The sequence below is a fragment of the Sciurus carolinensis genome, chromosome 1, assembly GCF_902686445.1.
Source record: "Sciurus carolinensis chromosome 1, mSciCar1.2, whole genome shotgun sequence".
NCBI lineage: Eukaryota > Metazoa > Chordata > Mammalia > Rodentia > Sciuridae > Sciurus > Sciurus carolinensis.
This window is the reverse complement of record NC_062213.1, coordinates 133,465,991-133,488,425: the sequence shown is the minus strand read 5'-3', so window position 1 is coordinate 133,488,425 and position 22,435 is coordinate 133,465,991. Positions and strand designations below refer to the sequence as shown.

Here is a 22,435-nt window from a genome sequence, read left to right as displayed (position 1 = left end):
GGGAAAATTGAATCTTTTCATGAAATTTATATGTGAAGGAACTAAATTTTCCACCTACCCACTAAAATTTGTTTCCAGATAAAGTAAATTTCTCTGAAGATAAATTTGGAAATATTGGTTAAGAATGACTTACTTTTATGTCCATTTAGTGTACATTTATCTGTAAAAGAGTACTTACAAATCTATCATGATAAAACCTCAGAAGAATATATACTCTAAGTTTACAAACTGTCAGCTAATTGAAGGAATTGGTGGCTATTTTTTAATTTTACTTGTTTCTGTATTATGATTTTATTTTCAACAAAGTGGTTTTTCGTAATAGAAATACACATAGATAGAAATGAAGAATTTTCCATTTAAAAAAGAAATGATTTATTTCAAGACACAATTTCTGAGTAAGTACTACAACATTGGGTATGGCTTTTCAACAGGTCACACACTTGTTAGACCAGTTCGTATTTGCTTAATATGAAATAAGTAGGTACAAAACTGTCATTTGAATGTTCAATTGGGCACATCTCAGTTATTTATATAATGGTGTTTAGACAGACAAGGTGTCTTGGAATGAGGGATGGTACTGGGCCTCAGACTGGGAAAGAAACCATGGTGATGGTAGCCACTGGAGCCAGAAAAGGAGCTTTATTCTGCTCACAAATTAGAGACAAATGTGGATGACAATAGCAGGTTGGAACTTGTGTGGGATGGTATTTATTCCTGCAATTTTCTTCAGCTAATTACAATAAATAGCTGCTGTGTGTTTGCATATTGATCCCAGTTTAGCCTATGGGTGATTAAGGAACATGTCTATTGCCCTAATCTGGAAGAAGCTCCTGGACAGCTGGTGATTTCAGAGATTTGTCTGTGAATCAATAAACAAGCATTTCTTCATTTGCATAATGTTTGGTACCATGATAAAGTCAGTGGAGCTTGGAGTGTGGGATGGGCCAGGAGGTGGAACAGGAATTGATACCCTGCTATGAATAAGGTGTGAGGAATGGCCATCCCGGAAGTTCATGCCAGCTCTACTCTGCTCAGGGCTAGAACCTGTTGCCTTTCCTCTCCACTCTGGAGATGATTCTGACCGGATCTCATTTCAAAGCCACCATCTGCTGAACAATTTAGCTCTTACTGTACCCACTGTTGTACAGAGCAGAATCTCCCAAAGATACAGAATGTTTTTTCAGAAGATCTTTTTGTAGTTTTTATTATAGCAAGGTTGTTACATGTAATAGAAAAAGGGAATCTTCTAGGACTATTTTTCTTTAGAGTAGCCTTGGTGATAGTGACTACTTATGCCGCTGGCAGAAATGGCTTCGGAGCCAAGAGAGACTATGTGCTTCCAAATTAGTTTGCAGATAACAGTTTGACCCAGTCAAATATTTAAACTTGAAAGAGATTTCGTGAGTATGTAGTCTCTTGGTCACTGCTTACCTTTGATCTCTTTTTCCTTTCCTGTGAGAATCTGGTCTGTCCGCAGTTGCATCAGTCACAGCCTCCTTGGACAGTCAATATATGTGCAGAATCTCCTTAGCCTTAAGAGTTCAGAGAAGAGTGGAAGTGCTGTATTAGTTCTTGTCTGTTTCCCCAGCACCTATACCCCTAGGTTCTATTCCTTTTTGTTTAGGTAGGGTTGGTGGTCAAGACTCCCTGTCACAGAGGCAGGCATGTGCTACAGGGTAGTCAGTCATGGAAACGCTCAGCAAGAGAGCTATTAGTAGATAATAGAGATACTGGTAAAAAGAGAATCTCTGTCCTTAGAGATGGAGGGCTCTAATTTTGTAGCTGTTGGTGCTGTTGTTCTACATGGGATGAATGGTTTGAAGACTGAAGCCATCATGGAGAAAGCAATCCACAGGAAAGGAGTTGGAGTCATGATGAGGGGTATCAAGGTCAGGGTAACACTTGACAGGTTTCAATGGTGGCAACTCTTGGATCCAGTTTCCTTAAACCTAATGTGAAGTCCCTGAATTTTAAAGCAGCATTTTTGTGTAAGCAACTGTCACTGGATCTCTGTCCTTTGTAACATCAGATATCCAACTACAATATGGAGTTGTTGTGATGATCAACCCCAATAATTCATTTTATAACCCAAATGTTACTTGAGTATACTGTCTTTCATGAGTGCTTACAAAATGTCTGGGATAATGGTTTCTCTATATGGATTTCTTAAATAAAAGACTGGAAGCTATGTAGACAGGAATTCACATCTGTATGCAATGGTGCTTGGACTCATTGGTGTTCAAGGGAGCACAACAGCAGTTGTGCAGAATCAAAAGGTAAATCATGGTTACCTATAATACCCTTCCTGGACTTCTGAATGTACTATTTCTTCAGCTTCTTTGTCTACAACAAAGAGAGGACACCCTCCTGGCTTAATATGAACACCCTGATTCACTGCTTCTTCTAGAGAACCAAAATTATTCTGAAGCAAATCCCAGAAACAAATTGATGATGCTTTCAGATTCTGGTTCCAAAAGACATCACACCTGTTTTTCTAGTTCAGTCTTTAATGAAAAACCAGGAGTACAAATAATAACATGGAAAAACTTTATTTCTAACTTGAGATTTTGGGAAGTGCCCTCAATAAAGTCTCTTAGGAAATTACATGCAAGCCCACAAACTTTGTTCTTCCTTTTAACTTAGACTTTCTTACAAAGCCCTTTCTTTCCTAGGATATAATGTTCAGAGCAACATCTTACATTTACAATGCAATTCTTTGAATTTTTCTATTTCAAATTTGATCAATCATTACCATGAATAGAAAAAAAATATGATCTACCATCAGCCTAGTCAAGATGACTAACACCCCAAGGTCTTTCCTTTATATACTGTGATGTCAAATCAGTGTGATAACAGCAGGAATGTTGTCAATTTAGAAACTCTGTTGGCTACATGTATTTAATTAAAAGCAAGAATGGTTTTAGTAGAAAACACTTTCTACATTTTGAGTCTGTAATAATGAAACTTTTAAAATACTTATGATTACCAATAGGAAAGTATCACCATTTAAAACCCGGAAATAGTAGCGTCTCTCAAACTAAATGCCCATGTCATGTCCTCATAGTACTTGGTCTCCCAATATCCAAATTCATATACAAATTGACAACTGTCAGATGGTGGATATGTTAATTAGCTTGATTGTTGTAATCATCTCAGAATGCATACATTCATTGAAACATCACATTTTATGTCATAAATATGTACTTGATTTTTATTTATCAATTATACTCAATAAAACTGGAAAAGATTTTTTTTATTGTTAACAAATGGGATACATGTTGTTTCTCTGTTTGTACATGGATTAAAGGCATACCATTTGTGTAATCATAAGTTTACATATGATAATGTTGTTTGATTCATTCTGTTATTTATTCCCTTTCCCCCCACCCCTCCCACCCCTCTTTTCCCTCTATACAGACCTTCCTTCCTCCATTCCTGAACCCCTCCCTAACCCTAACTCTAACCCTAACACTAACCCCTCCCACCCCCCATTATGTGTCATCATCCACTTATTAGCGATATCATTCATCCTTTGGTTTTTTGAGATTGGCTTATCTCACTTAGCATGATATTCTCCAGTTTCATCCATTTGCCTGCAAATGCCATAATTTTATCATTCTTTATGGCTGAGTAATATTCCATTGTATACATATACCACAGTTTCTTTATCCATTCATCAATTGAAGGACATCTAGGTTTTTCCACAATCTGGCTATTGTGAACTGAGCAGCTATGAACACTGGTGTGGCTGTATCTCTGTAATATGCTGATTTTAAGTCCTTTGGGTATAGGCCAAGGAGTGGGATAGCTGGGTCAAATGGTGGTTCCATTCCAAGTTTTCTAAGGAGTCTCCACACTGCTTTCCAGAGTGGCTGCACTAATTTGCAGTCCCACCAGCAATGTATGAGCGTACCTTTCTCCCCACATCCTTGCCAACACCTGTTGTTGTTTGTGTTCTTGATAATCACCATTCTAATTGGGGTGAGATGGGATCTTAGGGTGGTTTTGATTTGCATTTCTCTTATTGCTAGAGATGTTGGACATTTTTCCATATGTTTGTTGATTGCTTGCAGATTTTCTGCTGTGAAGTGTCTGTTCATTTCCTTAGCCCATTTGTCGATTGGATTATTTGCATTCTGGTGCAGAGTTTTTTGAGTTCTTTAAAGATTCTGGAGATTAGTGCTCTATCTGAAGTATGATTGGCAAAGATTCTCTCCCACTCTGTAGGCTCTTTCTTTGCATTGCTGATAGTTTCCTTTGCTGAGAGAAAGCTTTTTAGTTTGAATCTATCCCAGTTATTGATTCTTGCTTTTATTTCTTGTGCTATGGGAGTCCTGTTGAGGAAGTCTGGTCCTAAGCCGACATGTTGAAGCTCTGGACCTACTTTTTCTTCTATAAGATGCAAGGTCTCTGGTCTGATTCCAAGGTCCTTAATCCATTTTGAGTTTAGTTTCGTGCATGGTGAGAGATATGGGTTTAGTTTCATTCTGTTGCATATGGATTTCCAATTCTCCCAGCACCATTTGTTGAAGAGGCTATCTTTTGTCCATTGCATATTTTTGGCACCTTTGTCTAGTATGAGAAAATTGTATTTATTTGGGTTTGTGTCCGCGTCCTCTATTCTGTACCATTGATCCACCTTTCTATTTTGGTACCAATACAATACCATTTTTGTTACTACTGTTTTGTAGTAGAGTTGAAGATCTGGTATTGCGATACCCCCTGCTTCACTCTTTCTGCCAAGCATTGCTTTAGCTATTCTGGGTTTCTTATTCTTACAGATGAATTTCATAATTTCTTGCTCTATTTCTGTAAGGTACATCATTGGGATTTTAATTGGAATTGCATTGAATCTGTATAGCACTTTTGGTAGTATGGCCATTTTGACAATATTAATTCTTCCTATCCAAGAACATGGGAGATCTTTCCATCTTCTAAGGTTTTCTTTAATTTCTTTCTTTAGTGTTCTGTAGTTCTCATTGTAGAGGACTTTCACCTCTTTTGTGAGATTGATTCCCAAGTATTTTATTTTTTTCGATGCTACTGTGAATGGGGTAGTTTTCCTAAATTCTCTTTCTGAAGATTCATCACTTATGTATAAAAATGCCTTAGATTTATGTGCATTGATCTTGTAACTTGCTACTTCACTGAATTCACTTATGAGATCTAAAAGTTTTCTGGTGGAATTTCCTGGTTCCTCTAAGTATATAATCATATCAGCAGCAAATAGGGATAGTTTGAGTTCTTCTTTTCCTATTCGTATCCCTGTAATTTCTTTGGTCTGTCTAATTGCTCTGGCTAGAGTTTCAAGGACAATATTGAAAAGAAGTGGTGAAAGAGGGCATCCCTGCCTTGTTCCAGTTTTTAGGGGGAATGCTTTCAGTTTTTCACCATTTAGAATAATATTAGCCATGGGCTTAGCATAGATGGCCTTTATAATGTTAAGGAATGTTCCCACTATCCCTATTTTTTCTAGTGTTTTGAGCATGAAGGGGTGCTGTATTTTATCAAATGCTTTTTCTGCATCAATTGAAATAATCATGTGATTCTTAATTTTAAGTCTGTTGATATGGTGAATTACATTTATTGATTTCCTGATGTTGAACCAACCTTGCATCACTGGGATAAAACCCACTTGATCATGGTTCACTATCTTTTTGATATGTTTTTTTATGTGATTTGCTAAGATTTTGTTGTGAATTTTTGCGTCGATGTTCATTAAGGATATTGGTCTGAGATTTTCTTTCCTCGATGTGTCTCTGTCTGGTTTAGGTATCAGGGTAATATTGGCTTCATAGAATGAGTTTGGAAGGGTTCCCTCCTCTTCTATTTCATGGAATACTTTGAGAAGTATTGGAATGAGCTCTTCTTTAAAGATTTTGTAGAACTTGGCTGAGAACCCATCTGGTCCTGGACCTTTCTTTGTTGGTAGCCTTTTGATGACCTCTTCTATTTCATTGCTTGAAATTGATTAATTTAAGTTGTGTATGTCCTCCTCGTTCAGTTTAGGCAATTCATATGTCTCTAGAAACCTGTTGATGTCTTCAAAATTTTCTGTTTTCTTGGAGTATAGATTTTCAAAATAGCTTCTAATTATGTTTTGTATTTCACTCGTGTCTGTTGTGATCTTTCCTTGTTCATTCCAAATTTTAGTGATTTGGGTTTTCTCTCGTCTTCTCTTTGTTAGTGTGGCTAAAGGTTTATCAATTTTGTTTATTTTTTCGAAGAACCAACTATTTATTTTGTCAATTTTTTTATTGTTTTTTTTGTTTCAATTTCATTGATTTCAGCTCTGAGTTTAACTATTTCCTGTCTTCTACTACTTTTGGTGTTGGTCTGTTCTTCTTTTTCTAGGGCTTTCAGCTGTAGTGTTAGGTTGTTTATTTGTTGAGTTTTACTTCTTTTATTAAATGCGCTCAGTGAAATAAATTTTCCTCTAAGTACTGCTTTCATTGTGTCCCAGAGATTTTGATATGATGTTTCTTTGTTCTCATTGACCTCTAAGAATTTTTTAATTTGCTTCCTAGGATCTTCTGTTATCCATTCATCATATAATAGCATATTGTTTAATCTCCGGGTGTTGGAGTATTTTCTGTTTTTTACTCTTTCATTTATTTCTAACTTCAATCCATTATGATCTGATAGAATACAAGGAAGTGTCTCTATCTTCTTGTATTTGCTAACATTAGCTTTGTGGCATAATATATGGTCTATTTTAGAGAAGGATCCATGTGCTGCTGAGAAGAAAGTGTATTCACTCTTGGTTGGATGGTATATTCTATAAATGTCTGTTAAGTCTAAATTATTAATTGTGTTTTGAGATTTATGGTTTCTTTGTTCAATTTTTGTTTGGAAGATCTGTCCAGTGGTGAGAGAGGCAAGTTAAAATCACCTAGTATTATTGTGTTACTGTCTATTTGGTTTCTAAAATTGAGAAGGATTTGTTTGACATACATGGGTGAGCCACTGTTTGGGGCATAGATGTTTATGATTGTTATATCTTGCTGATTTATGCTTCCCTTAAGCAGTATGAAATGTCCTTCTTTATCCATTTTGACTAACTTTGGGTTGAAGTTCACATTATCTGAAATGAGGATGGATACTGCAGCTTTTTTGCTGAGTCCATGTGCATGGTATGTTTTTCCCCATCCTTTCACCTTTAGTCTATGGGTATCTCTTTCTATGAGGTGAGTCTCTTGCAGGCAACATATTGTTGGATCTTTCTTTTTAATCCAATCTGCCAGTCTATGTCTTTTGATTGATGAATTCAGGCCGTTAACATTCAGGGTTATTATTGAGATATGATTTGTATTCCCGGTCATTTGGTTCATTTTTTTACTTTTATTTATTTATTTATTTTTTTGACACAACTTGGTTCCTCCTTTATTTGACAGTTCCTTTAGGATAATTCCTCCCTTTGTTTTCAAGGTTAAATATTTTTGTTCAATATCTGAAGTTCTCTCTTCCAGGTGTTCTATCCTATTGGTTATGCTTTCTATGGAGTTTTTATAGAAACTTTGTTTTCAAGGTTAAATATTTTGTCTTCAATATCTGAGGTTCTGTCTTCCAGGTGCTCTATCCTATTGGATATGCTTTCTATGGAGTTCTTAATTTGGTTTATTGTTTCCTTCATTTCAAGGATTTCTGTTTGTTTGTTTTTCAATATCTCTAACTCTTTATTGAAATGATCTTTTGCTTCCTGTATTTATTTGCTCTTTTAACTGTCGATTGGTGCCATCATTCAATGCCTGCATTTGCTCTTTCATCTCATCATTCAATGCTTGCATTTGCTCTTTCATCTCATCATTTGCTTCCCTGATCATTTTAATTATGTACATTCTGAACTCCCTTTCTGTCATTTTTTCTGCCATGTTGTCATTGGATTTTATTGATGTAACATCTAGATTTGTTTGGGGCATTTTCTTCCCTTGTTTTCTCATATTGTTCAGGAATCAGTGGGTCATTAAGATATTGCGGATTTCCTCTATTGACTTATAATGTCCCTGAAGATTGCTAGTATATCCCCTCTTATCCTTCAGTAGCCTGAAGTCTTGGAGGAAGTTGATAATGCGGTGCTCCACAAGGAAGCTGCCTCTCTAGGGTTGGTGACCCTCAGGTGGGGTATATTCCCTGATAGTGGGCAGAGGTGCCTCCACTTGTTGACCAATGGTCATCCAAAGGGGAACTAGGCTGCAGGCTGAGGCAAGGCCTGTTTGTGCCTGTGTCTCTGGTTTTACCGTCCTTGTGGGAAAACCTCACCCAGCAGGGAAGACTCACCCAGTGGGGAGGTCTTGCTGGTCAGTTCCACTCCTTAGAGTTTCCCCTCAATTTACAACTACCGCCTGGGCTGGGCTGCCTTCCTCTGCTATGTTCCCAGGGGCCCGGACCTACCTCCTGGGCCTGGGAGCCTCACCCTTTGGAGACGAGTCTCCTTAGGCTGCCTCTCCTCAGAGAATCTGCCCGCAGTCCTGGAAACTTCGCTCCGCCCCTAGGCGTGTCTCTGTGCAGCTCTTCCACCAAGAAACCGCCTAGGTCCCGGGACCCTGCTCTGCACCTAATCGCCTGCCTATGCGGCCCCTCCTCTGAGTCGCCACCTGGAGCCCCGTACAATAGCTCCGAGACCCAGAGTCCCGCCACACACCTCTTCCTCCGGACAGCCGCCCAGTGTTCCAACGCAGTCACTAGGAGTCCAAGCAACTCACTTCGCGTTCTCCTCCTCCCACCAACCGCCCATAGCCCTAGGCAGTCACTCTGAGTCCAAGTGACCCGCCCTGTTCCTCCTCCTCCTCAGGGTAGCCCCCTGGGTGTTCTGGAGCGGTCGCTTGGAGACCAGCGACCCACCGCGCTCCTCCTCCAGGCAGGCCACCGGTGTTCAGGAGCGGTCGCTTTGAGTCCAAACAACTCACCACTCACCTCCTCTTCTGGCAACCACCTGTAACTCTGATGCAGTCACTCCTAGACCAAGCGACCCACTGCGCTCCTCCTCTTCCTCCAGCAAGTCCCCCGGTGTTCAGAAGCGGTCACTCTGAGTCCAAACAGCTCACCACGCAGCTCCTCCTCAGGCAGCCTCCTTGAGCCCCAGTGGGTGCTCCAAGTCCAAGCGCTGTGCTGAGCAGCCACCTCTACGATGTTCCCAGTGGTCCGTGTTTACCACTCCAGTGGGGGATGGGCGTCTCACCGGGCAACTCTACTTCACAAAGTTCCCTGCGTTCCGGGACTACCGTCCCATCTGGGATGCCTCCTCAACGGGAGAGACTCACCTGGCGGCTTTGAGTTGGTCCCAAGTTTCTCACTATCTCCTCTTTTGAATCCTGCATCCTGGAGCAACATGAAATGCAGCCGCCCTCTAGTCCGCCATCTTGAAACCTCTGGAAAAGAATTTCTGAGAGATAAAATCACCTCCTATTGCTTTTGAAACACATGGTTGAAATCTCTGAAGGAACTCTTGATGAAGATTTCTGTTGCCTCTTTCTCGCTGTCTCTGTGCAAACCCAGCAGTTCCTGGAGGGTCTCTGTGGGCAGCTGCACCTTCTGTCCCATCAACTTGTCATAGTGTGAAAGTGCCTTTTGCACAGCACCTGTGTTCTCTATCAGAGCCAAGGTCAGGATCGTGTTCTTCATACAGGGCAGATCCCCACTGTTAATGGCATTGACGTAGGTCAGTACCAGCATCTCTAGACCTACAAATAGAAAACAAATGATGACATTTAGTTTAGGTAGAGTGAAGGAAATTTTCCAGTTACTGTAGTTCTGTGCATGTCTATGAATATGTAATTGTCTCCTCAAAGGCATGAAGATCAACTGGAAGCCTAAAACAAATGCACACTCCCAAGTCTTGCCTCAGACCTATGAAACAGATCCTTTCCTTGGGCAAGATATACTTCTGATATATATAGACACCAAGGAAAGGATACCCCCTTGTATATAAGATTGCCTCTGTTTACTGGATCTTTTTATATGTATGATTTAGGACTATTAAGACAGGAATTGCTATCCCTTTGTTAATATCTATAGGGTATGTCCTCTGAACCCTGGTCTATTATTTGATGGCATTAAGTCAGTATTTGTGGAACACATGTTAGAATTTCCATCAGATGGAGTCATTTATGGGGTTTAATTTAGCTTGGTGTTATACAGTCTCATGTCGCCATTGAGCTCTCAAAATATGGTCACATGACCTGAATATTTAATTTCATCAATTTACATTCAAGTTAAATAGGCACATATATTTCTTTGAATGCCAAATTGGACAGTGCATGTCCAGGTTAATAGGGAAATATTAAGAATAGAGCTTCTTTTCTTTGATCTTTGCAAGTTCTTCCCAGTCAGATATTTTATTAACAAAAACATTAGGTATTTTTTGTGACCATCTCAAATTTAGCAGAGCAATAGAAACAGCTGAAAAACAAATTAAGTCATTGTTAATGGAAGGATTGGAAGGGAACTCATGAGATCCATTAACCTAGATGCCTCCTGAGAGAGTTTTAGCCTTGGAATAATTGAGGATGCAGAAACAGAATTCTGCCACTTTTTGCAAAAAACCAGAATCCATTTCATCATCATGCAGTATCTCCAGCTGGGTAAACTTCTTCCACTCGTAGGTGGACAGAAGATAAAGAATTTCTCCTTTGGAAAGAACTTTCAAATGTAGAGTTGGGAAAGGTTGTGTTTTTCAGCTTCTTCACTAGTGTCTGGAAAAGGTATAAAATTAAAGGGGGCAGGGTAATGGTTGGATGAAGTAGAATACATCACAGAGTGCTAATGTTCCATTTAAGAAATTCTTCAAATAAATGTTTCCTCTACTTCATATCCTTTAGGTATGTGCAGCCTCACAAAACCTATGTACCGGGATGAAAGTAACCTACTAACAGTACAGTTGAAAGGAAAGCAAAAGAAACTCATCTCAGGAACAATGGAATGTTGCAGTTAAAACTGGATCTATTAAGACAGGTACTAAACAAGCATTACTTCCTAGGAATATCCTAGAGTGGCTGAGCATAGTGGCACAAAACTGTAATTCCTGTCACTCAGGAGAATAACGCGGGAGGTTCGCAAGTTTGAGGACTGTCTCAGCAATTTAGGAAGACCCTGTCTCAAAGTAAAAAATATAAAAGGCTAGGGATGTATCTCAGTGGAAGAGTGATAGATAGATATTTATGAAAGGAATAACCTGGAGTATATGAACAGAAACTTGAATATAAGTACCTGCACAAAAATATTAATTCCTGATAAATTTTCTCCCTGTTTTCTAATCAACGGTTCCTTCACCTTGATTTAGGATCAGGGAATTCTTCAGGTACTCATCTGCTCTGAGGGATTTTTCACCTGCTTCCAGTTTCAGGGTCACTTCTCTCAGAGTCCACACAAATCTGGGAAGAAGTGCAGAAAGTCAGCTGAATCTTCAACCTCATTTGTAGCAGGTTTGCCTCTGATGCCTCTGGCCAGCTCTGTCACATAGCTGAGGAGCTAAGGAAAGGTGTCAAAATGAACCCTCATCTCATATTAGTTCCACAGTTCCAAAAGTTTGTTTTGCTTTGTTCTGACACTTGTGGATTTATCAAGTATTTTTTTTGGGGGGGGGGGGAATTAGGGATTGAAATCAAGGACACTCAATCACTGAGACACATCCCCAGCCCTATTTTGTATTTTATTTAGAGACATGTTCTCACTGAATTGCTTAGCACCTCACTTTTGCTGAGGCTGACCTTGATATCCCAATCCTCCTGCCTCAGCCTCCCAAGTCTCTGGGATTACAGGTGTGCACCACGATGCACAGCTATCAAGTATTTTTCATGTTTCTTTTTATCTTTTAGTTTGATTCTGTAGGATTTGTAGTTAGGCTGCTCTCTTGTTAATTCAGGAACCCTTCTAATGTTAGAGTCTTCTGAGTCACAGAATGGATATTGCAGTTGGTCCATGGCCTGCTGGTTGATGGCTCCCATGCTGTTTTACACAAAGATGCTGCTCAGGAGGACTGCGAGGGCAAAGATCCAGCAGTCATTTTGGTTGTTGCCCTGGAAGTCAGAACATAGTTGGGTCAGGCATAAATTCATCATCCTGGTCCTTTCTGGATAAGCATTGTTAAAAAATGTGTTTGTTTAATTAGATTTATCTAGAACTATAGGAAGAACCTGAATATAAAATTATGTTGTTATCAATAAGACTTATAGTGTGAACACTTTCTAATTAGTATATTTTGTTGGAAACAATTATATTTTACCAGCACATTAGGTCTGCTACGACCACTAGCAAAAAACTGCAAAATAAATAGTCAAGATTTGTGGGCATTCTAAACTTGAAACTTTCCTTCCTGTAAAGCAAAGTTGGCTTATATATGAGTAATAATATTTGAAAGCATTTATTGAGCAATTATGCACCTGATGCTATGCCAGGACACCATGACTTCTGGAGAATTTGTTGGTAATGTCCTGACTTTCAGTAGAGGTGGCATGCAAAAAGAACTCTGGCATTTAATAGCAGCCTCAAATTTTCTCTAGATAGAGATGGTTCCAATTCTGACTTGAAAGATAGGAAATGTAAAGCAGCTTCCTTCTATGGTCAGTAGGCCTGTATCCAACCTCCTTGTGTTTTAATTTCAGGACAGGTAAATGTAACAAGAATAGGAGAAATGTATCATGTAACATAAGAGATGAAATCTGGCCAGCAGCATCACTAGGCATGACAGAAGAAAGGGAATTCTAGTAATAAACTATCCCTCCTGTCTTTTACTCTCACCTAACATTTCAGAACCATGGTATTCTGATGCAGGAGTTCAAGTCTTACAATAGATGCATACCCAGCTAAGCAACCCCAGTGATTGGTCTTATTATACATGGAGTATTCATTTTGATATCTATTTTGGTTTCTGCCATGACAGCTTCTCTAGCTTTATCCCAAGAAACTCAAAATTCTCATTTTCTTAATAATTTGGCTCAAAATACTTCCAAAGCACTACATAATTGGGTAAATATTGATGAAAGACTGAGACAAAGTTAAATAATTGTGAAACTACTGCCATAAATATAGGAAATGAGCTTACTGCTCTCAAATTTAAACAAAGACTTTGATGCCATGCTGGCTATAAATACGTCTGTGATACTATAGCCAAATACAATGCTTCCCAATGGGATGGGAAAAGGTAAAGAATCTGGGCATTTGGCACAGAATAATGACAGTATAGATCTTATGGAGTTACATCATAACATTCAGGATATTCAGGCAAGCAGGAATGATTTCCTGGATCCTGTGACACTTGTTGAATTCATAATTCATGATTTTAATGACTTTAATTCTAGGAATATGTTAAAACATTCAGTATGGTATATTTTTGGAATCATATTGTAGTACGAATTCTCTTTTGCATTGTAATTGTTGCCTTATCCTCCGACATGACATCAGGGAACTCCAAATAACAGAACATTGAGAGGGAACCAAGATGGTGGACTAGAGGGTAATCGCATCTCCCGTCACTTCAGAACCCAGGATTCAAGAAGGGGAGGCATTGAGAGACTCGGACTAACATAGAGCCGCAGGATGAGTCTCTCCCACTGGGTGAAACTTGACCCGGGTGACAGGCTGGGAAGGGACAGCTTCTTGGAGTAGGGCAGGGCAGCTAGAGTCTTCCCCAAGCAGCCCTACTCCCTCCGGTGGCAGGCTCGATCCACAGTCAGCTTCTTAAAGCAGGTTGCCCAATGTCCACACAGAGCCAATCCAAGCCCTGGACCAGCAGTGGGTTCCAGTCCACAGGTGGCTTCTGGGACCAGGGCAGGGCAGCCAGAGACTTCCCCAACCAGCCCTGCTCCCTCTGGTGGCAGGCTCGTTCCACAGACAGCTTCTTGGAGCAGGCCGCCCAGTGAGAGCCTTTCTGCACAGAGCCAAACCCAAGCCCCGGACCCAGCAGCGGGCCCCAGCCCACAGGTGGATTCTGGGACCAGGGCAGGACAGCCAGAGACTTCCCGAAGCAGCCCTGCACCCTCCAGTGGCAGGCGCGATCTACATCCAGATACTTGGAGCAGACCCACCCAGTAAGAACTTTTCCGCACACAGCCAGTCCCAAGCCCTAGACCCAGTAGTGGGTTAGGGGCAGCTTTCTTTGGAAGCACTGCATTATCAAGTTCCTCCAAGACTTCAGGCTACTGAAGGCTGGGAGGTGATATACTGGAAATCTACAGGGACACTATAAGCCAAGGAGGAAATCTCTAATCTCAGAGTCCCACTGATATCTGACCAATATGAGAAACAAAAGAAGAAAATGTCCCAAACAAACCCAGACACTATATCAATAAAACCCAATGACAGCACAGCAGAAGAAATGTCAGAAAGGGAGTTCACAATGTACATAATTAAAACAATCAGGGAAGCAAATGAGGACATGATCGCACCAATCAACAGTTAAAAGAGCAAATACGGGTAGACAGAGATCATTTAAATAAAGAGTTAGAGATACTGAAAAAAAAAAAAACAAACAAACAGAAATCCTTGAAATGAAGGAAAATATAAACAAAGTTAAAAACTCCATAGACAGCATAACCAATTGGATAGAACACCTGGAAGACAGAAACTCAGACATTGAAGACAAAATATTTAATATTGAAAGCAAAGTTGACCAAACAGAGAAGATGGTAAGAAATCTTGAACAGAATCTACAAGAATTATGGGATATAATGAAAAGGCCAAATTTAAGAATTATTGGGACTGAGGAAGGCACAGAGAAACAAACCAAAGGAATGAACAATCTATTCAATGAAATAATATCAGAAAATTTCCCAAATCTGAAGAATGAAATAGAAAATCAAGTACAAGAGGCTTATAGGACTCCAAATATACAAAATTATAACAGACCCACACCAAGGCACAATATTATGAAAATACCTAACACACAAAATAAAGATAGAATTTTAAAGGCTGTGAGAGAAAAGAATCAGATTACACTCAGGGGGAAACCAATAAGAATATCAGCAGATATTTCAATCCAGACCCTAAAAGCTAGAAGGGTCTGGAACAACATTTACCAAGACCAGAAAGAAAACGGATGCCAACCAAGAATCTTATACACAGCAAAACATACTTTCAGATTTGACGATGAAATAAAATCCTTCCATGATAAACAAAAGCTAAAGGAATTTACAAAAAGAAAGTTGGCAATAAAGAACATTCTCAGCAATATATACCATGAGGAAGAGATGAAAAACAACAATGCAAATCAGCAACAGGAGAAACTAGCCTAAAAGAATAGCCAAATAAAGGAGAAACCAAATCATGTCAAAAAATAAAAATGAGTCAAATGACTGGGAATACAAATCAAATCACAATAATAACCCTGAATGTTAATGGCCTGAACTCATCAATCAAAAGACATAGACTGGCAGATTGGATTAAAAAGAAAAATCCAACAATATGCTGCCTACAAGAGACTCATCTCATAGAAAGAGATACCCATAGACTAAAGGTGAACGGATGGGAAAAAACATACCATGCACATGGACTCTGCAAAAAAGCTGGAGTATCCATCCTCATTTCAGATAATGTGGACTTCAAGCCAAAACTAGTCAGAAGGGATAAAGAAGGACATTACATACTGCTTAAGGGAAGCATAAATCAGCAAGACATAACAATCATAAATATCTATGCCCCGAACATTGGCCCATCCATGTACGTCAAACAAATCCTTCTCAAATCCAGAAACCAAATAGACCATAACACAATAATACTAGGTGACTTTAATACACCTCTCTCACCACTGGATAGATCTTCCAAACAAAAATTGAATAAAGAAAACATAGATCTCAATAACACAATCAACAATTTAGACTTAATGGACATATATAGAATATACCATCCAACAAAGAACGAATACACCTTCTTCTCAGCAGCACATGGATCCTTCTCTAAAATAGACCATATTTTATGCCACAAAGCTACTGTTAGCAAATACAAGAAGATAGAGATACTACCTTGTATTCCATCAGAACACAATGGATTGAAATTAGAAATAAATGACAGAATAAAAAACAAACTTCTCCAATAGCTGGAGATTAACTAATACACTATTATATGATGAATGGATAACAGAAGACATCAGGAAGGAAATAAAAAAATTCTTAGAAGTAAACGAGAACAAAGACACCTCATATCAAAATCTCTGGGACAGTATGAAAGCAGTACTTAGAGGAAGATTTACTTCATGGAGCGCATTCAACAAAAGAAGTAAAAATCAACAAATAAATGACCTAACACTACAGCTCAAAGCCCTAGAAAAAGAAGAACAAACCAACACCAAAAGTAGTAGAAGACAGGAAATAGTTAAAATCAGAGCCGAAATCAACGAAATTGAAACAAAAGAAACAATCAGAAAAATTAACAAAATAAATAGTTGGTTCTTTGAAAATATACACAAAATTGATAAACCCTCAGCCACACTAACAAAGAGAACAAGGGAGAAAACTCAAATTACTAAAATTCAGAATGAACAATGCAATATCACAACAGACACCAGTGAAATACAAAACATAATTAGAAGCTATTTTGAAAACCTATATTCCAACAAAACAGAAAACCTCGAAGACATCAACAAGTTTCTAGAGACATATGAATCACCTAATCTGAACAAGGAAGACATACACATCTTAAATAAATCAATTTCAAGCAATGAAATAGAAGAGGTCTTCAAAAGTCTACTAACAAAGAAAAGTCCAGGACCAGATGGGTTCTCAGCTGAGGTCTACAAAACCTTTAAAGAAGAAATCATTCAAATACTTCTCGAAGTATTCCATGAAATAGAAGAGGAGGGAACCCTTCCAAACTCATTCTATGAAGCCAATATCACCCTGATACCTAATCCAGACAGAGCCACATCGAGGAAAGAAAAATTTAGACCAATATCCTTAATGAACATCGACGCAAAAATTCTCAACAAAATTTTAACAAAACACATCCAAAAATATATTAAAAAGATAGTGCACCACGAACAAGTGGGTTTTATCCCAGGGATGCAAGTTTGGTTCAACACACAGAAATCAATAAATGTAATTCACCATATCAACACACTTAAAGTTAAGAATCACATGATTATTTCAATAGATGCAGAAAAAGCATTCGAAAAAATACAGCATCCCTTCATGCTCAAAACACTAGAAAAAATAGGGATAGTGGGAACATTCCTTAACATTGTAAAGACCATCTATGCTAAGCCCATGGCCAATATCATTCTAAATGGTGAAAAACTGAAAGCATTCCCCCTAAAAACTGGAACAAGGCAGGGATGCCCTCTTTCACCACTTCTTTTCAACATAGTCCTTGAAACTCTATCCGGAGCAATTAGAAAGACCAAAGAAATTAAAGGGATACGAATAGGAAAAGAAGAACTCAAACTATCCCTGTTCGCTGATGACATGATTATATATTTAGAGGAACCTGGAAATTCCACCAGAAAACTTTTAGAACTCATAAGTGATTCAGTGAAGTAGCAAGTTACAAGATCAATGCTCATAAATCCAATGCATTTTTATACATAAGTGATGAATCTTCAGAAAGAGAAGTTAGGAAAACTACCCCATGCACAATAGCATTGAAAAAAATAAAATACTTTGAAATCAATCACACCAAAGAGGTGAAAAACCTCTACAATGGAACTACAGAACACTAAAGAAAGAAATTAAAGAAAACCTTAGAAGATGGAAAGATCTCCCATGTTCTTGGATACGCAGAATTAATATTGTCAAAATGGGCATTCTACCAAAAGTGCTATACAGATTCAATGCAATTCCAATTAAAATCCCATGATGTACCTTACAGAAATAAAGCAAGCAATCATGAAATTCATCTGAAAGAACAGGAAACCCAGAATAGCTAAAGCAATCCTTAGCAGAAAGAGGTAAGGGGATATCGCAATACCAGATCTTCAACTCTACTACAAAGCAATAGTAGCAAGAACGGCATGGTATTGGTACCAAAATAGAAAGGTGGATCAATGGTACAGAATAGAGGACACGGACACAAACCCAAATAAATACAATTTTCTCATATTAGACAAAGGGGCCAAAAGTAGGCAATGGAGAAAAGATAGCCTCTTCAACAAATGGTGCTGGGAAAACTGGAAATCCATATGCAACAGAATGAAATTAAACTCCTATCTCTCACCCTGCACAAAACTCAACTCAAAATGGATCAAGGACCTTGAAATCAGACCAGAGACCCTGCATCTTATAGATTTAAAAGTAGGTCCAATTCTTCAACATGTCGGCTTTTGATCAGACTTCCTCAACAGGACTCCCATAGCACAAGAAATAAAAGCAAGAATCAACAACTGGGATAGATTCAAAGTAAAAAGCTTTCTCTCAGCAAAGGAAGCTATCAGTAATGTGAAGAGAGAGCCTACAGAGTGCGAGAATATCTTTGCCAATCATACTTCAGATAGAGCACTAATCTCCAGAATCTATAAAGAACTCAAAAAACTCTGCACCAAGAATACAAATAATCCAATCAACAAATGGGCTAAGGAAATGAACAGGTACTTCACAGAAGAAGATCTACAAGCAGTCAACAAACATATGAAAAAATGTTCAACATCTCTAGTAATAAGAGAAATGCAAATCAAAACCACCCTAAGATTCCATCTCACCCCAATTAGAATGGCAATTATCAAGAACACAAGCAACAACAGGTGTTGGCGAGGATGTGGGGAAAAAGGTACACTCATACATTGCTGGTGGGGTTGCAAATTAATGCAGCCACTCTGGAAAGCAGTATGGAAATTCTTCAGAAATTTTGGAATGGAACCACCATTTGACCCAGCTATCCCACTCCTTGGCCTACACCCAAAGGACTTAAAATCAGCATACTACAGAGATACAGCCACATCAATGTTCATAGCTGCTCAATTCACCATAGCCAGATTGTGGAACCAACCTAGATGTCCTTCAATTGATGAATGGATAAAGAAACTGTGGTATATATATACAATGGAATATTACTCCACCATAAGAAATGATAAAATTATGGCATTTGCAGGCAAATGGATGAAATTGGAGAATATCATGCTAAGTGAGATAAGCCAATCTCAAAAAACCGAAGGACGAATGATCTCGCTGATAAGCGGATGATGACAAATAATGGGGGGTGGGAGGGGTTAGCGTTAAGGTTAGGGTTAAGTTTAGGGTTAGGGTTAGGGAGGGGGGCAAGAATGGAGGAAAGAAGGACTGTATAGAGGGAAAAGAGGGGTGGTAGTGGTGGGTGGGAAGGATAAAATATTACAGAATGAATCAAACAACATTATCCTATGTAAAATTATGATTACACAAATGGTACGCCTTTACTCCATGTACAGAGAAACAACATGTATCCCATTTGTTTACAATGAAAAATAAAAAAAAATAAAGTCAGTCTGACACTTAAAAAAAAAAACATTGAGATAAGAGTTCAGATTAATGAAGGTCGGGAAATGATGTTACCATGATCAGATCTGATTTTAACTAAAAACAGAGAAAATGAAAAATCAGAATATGCAATCCCATTGTAACCTACATCTGCTCCAAGGCCACTGTTAGCTTTCTGTTACTTCATAAGCATTTTATTAAATGTTTTATAGCTTATGAATCTGTAGGTTAATTATCTCTATCACTTCCGGACTGATTCCATACAGAGAAAGGACAATTTTACTTTTAAAGAGGATAATTTAAGCAAAGTGAGGAGTTAGTTGAGTCTTATTTTCCAGACTGTAGAGAATAATAGCATGAGAAATGGACATTTAACTTTAACTATCCCTCCCTGACTCTTTCTCCTCTCCAGCCCCATGCTGTATGCCCACAGTGCATGTATAGAAGGCTCAGCAGAACTTTGTTAGTGGCACTCACACTTTTGCTTCCCAGCCTGCTTGTTCATCAAGTAAGATTTACCTGTGCAGTAGAGGCCCAAAATATCCACCTTCACCACAGGCTGCGTGGTGGCAGACAGGATCTTCTGGGCTTCCTGCTTGAACACTAGCTGCTCCTCCCTGTCCTTGATGATGTACAGGGGACCCAGCATGGCCATCACTGAGGACTAGTCAGGGATGTTACTTTTCCTGCAAGGGAAGAAGTGGGATTAGATAGAATTCCAGTCTCTAAGCTAAGCAAACAATTTCACCAGTTCATGTTGCCTTCAGAATGTCATAAGATTTCCCTGATTTGCAACATATTTTGTGTGTTTCAGTGAGACAAAGAAGGGTATATATTTGATCATGTTATATATTTGATCATGTTATATATTACTTAAAATAGTCCAATGCAAAAATATTTTTTATATTGTGGTTTATCTATATTTAAGCATTTGTATGATCAAAAGTTTTATGTTTTGAGGTTCTCATTAATAGTTTACTATGTATGTTAAGAGGGAAGTAGCATATGTTCAGAAGAAATTTACTTTATAAATTGGTTATATGTAAAAAGGAATGTATGTCTATTGATTTATTGAACCAATAATTATGTTTCTTTTTTTTTTTTTAACTTTGTGCAAAGACTAGGGTCTAGCTGCTTGTTTCTGACTTCAGTGAACTATAGGCTTGTTGAGAAGAAAAGTAACTGATGAACACCACTTATACTTACATGCGATGTGCCTCCTGATATTGAATATTGTTTAAAGCAATTTCTTACATAATACGAATCCCTAATGCTTTCCTTCACTTTCTGTCCTTGATTCCATGTCACTGGATGTTTCAGTCAGATGCTGGGTCCTTTGTCCTGTCTTAAAGGCTAAAACACTACATCTTTATCTTTGCCCTGCAATAGGATTCTCATTTTCTATCATCTAACCCAGGTAAAATTTTAGATTGAACTATTATTCCACTTGCATGAAGCTTATTATTTATCTACCTTCTGTGTAGGCAGATTGATTCTTCTTTATCTCTAATATTCTGTAATCCAAATTTTGCTTTAAAACCAACTCAGTTTGTATATTTCATATGAGGCTTTCTGTTCAGAGAAGGTATATTACTTTGTATTCTCAAAGGTGATTATGAAGTATTTTCTGATGAACAATGGCATTTTTTTTTCTGAAAAGTTCATTTTGGAAACTATACAGAATTATAGTAGTGTTTTACAACAGCAATTAAATATTTTTTTAATTGGGGAGCAAAGGAGGTAAGTATTGATCTCTGCTGGTAGTGATGTAACTGTTTCTTTGTTTACTTAGTTTTCTGACTGCTATATATTGATCCCTGTGTCCTAAATTGATTCTGGTATAACTAACCTGTTAGCATTTTTGTGATTCATACATATTTTATTTAAAAGTTCCTTTTTCACTTCTTATTCTACATGAAAAAAAGAATTTGTTGAGATGTTTGCTTCTGTCCAGATGGAGCAAGGAGCAGCAGACATACACAAGTACTGCATGTGTGAAGCATTAATTTTCAAGACACTGGACATTCAGACAACAAAGTTGAATGATCTCTGCATGTCCTAACAAACAAAAGAGGGAGTGTGATTGACCCTTCTTGCTGATTTAAACAGAGACACAGGTAGAGAGAACTCAGTCCTGTGGAGTCCCTGATATAAGGGGATGGAGTTGAAATTTTATGGAGGACAAAGCACTAGAATGCTGTAGAGAATACCAAAGAGGAGTCAATTGAAGAGGGAGCTCTCTAGAGCACTGCGGGGCTCACCTTGGTATCTGCTGGATGCTGGTCAGTACAGTTGGAGGAATTCCTACCAAAAGAATTAGAGGAAACTTTAAGGGATAGATGCAGTGCTGTTCCCATTGGCCAGGTTAGTAAACTCCAGGATTCCTAGATAATTAGGCAAAGTACACCAAAGGGTCTCTTCTTACAATTGGGGCATAATTGACACTAACTGCTCAGGGCCTAAAAATTCTCATAAATATCCTGAAAGGATAGAACAATTTCCAAATAGACTGAAGTTCAATGTATCTGGAATGCAATAAAAATTTACAGGGCATGTAAAGAAGTAGGAAAATGCAAGATGTAATAAGCACATAAAACAGTTAATCATAATCAAAGCAGCACTTACACAGATTTTAGAATGACCAGTAAAGGACTTTAGAGTAGTCATGATAACTGCATTCTGGGTGTTCAAGGAGTTAAGAAGATAAGGGAAGATTAAACAGGCCATCTATACACTAAGGCATTTTTACATAAAAGCAAGAATGAGTAGGAATAACAAAAGATTCAGATCAATTTTTTGGTTAGAGCCAGACTCAATAGTTGTAGTATATAAACATGTCATTTAGCTGTCTTTAAAATTGTTTTCTAGAGAATGGGAAATAATTAAGAAAGAGTAAGTTATGAGTATCATATTTCTTGATTATAAGGAGAGATATGGTGGTGGGGGGCAAGAGAGGAAAAAACCTCACAAAATATAAGAGTTCAAATTAGGAGGAAAAGATTAAGACAGTGAAACAGGAAGGAGTCCAAATTAAGATTTATATATTCTGTCATACATTTCAG

At 38.3% G+C, this 22,435-nt stretch overlaps 1 pseudogene; it reads right to left on the bottom strand.

Annotated features, from left to right (window-relative positions):
- Positions 1-776: 776 nt before the first annotated feature.
- Positions 777-20,028, bottom strand: LOC124959317 (guanylate-binding protein 1-like; annotated as a pseudogene).
- Between the last annotated feature and the right edge of the window lie 2,407 nt (positions 20,029-22,435).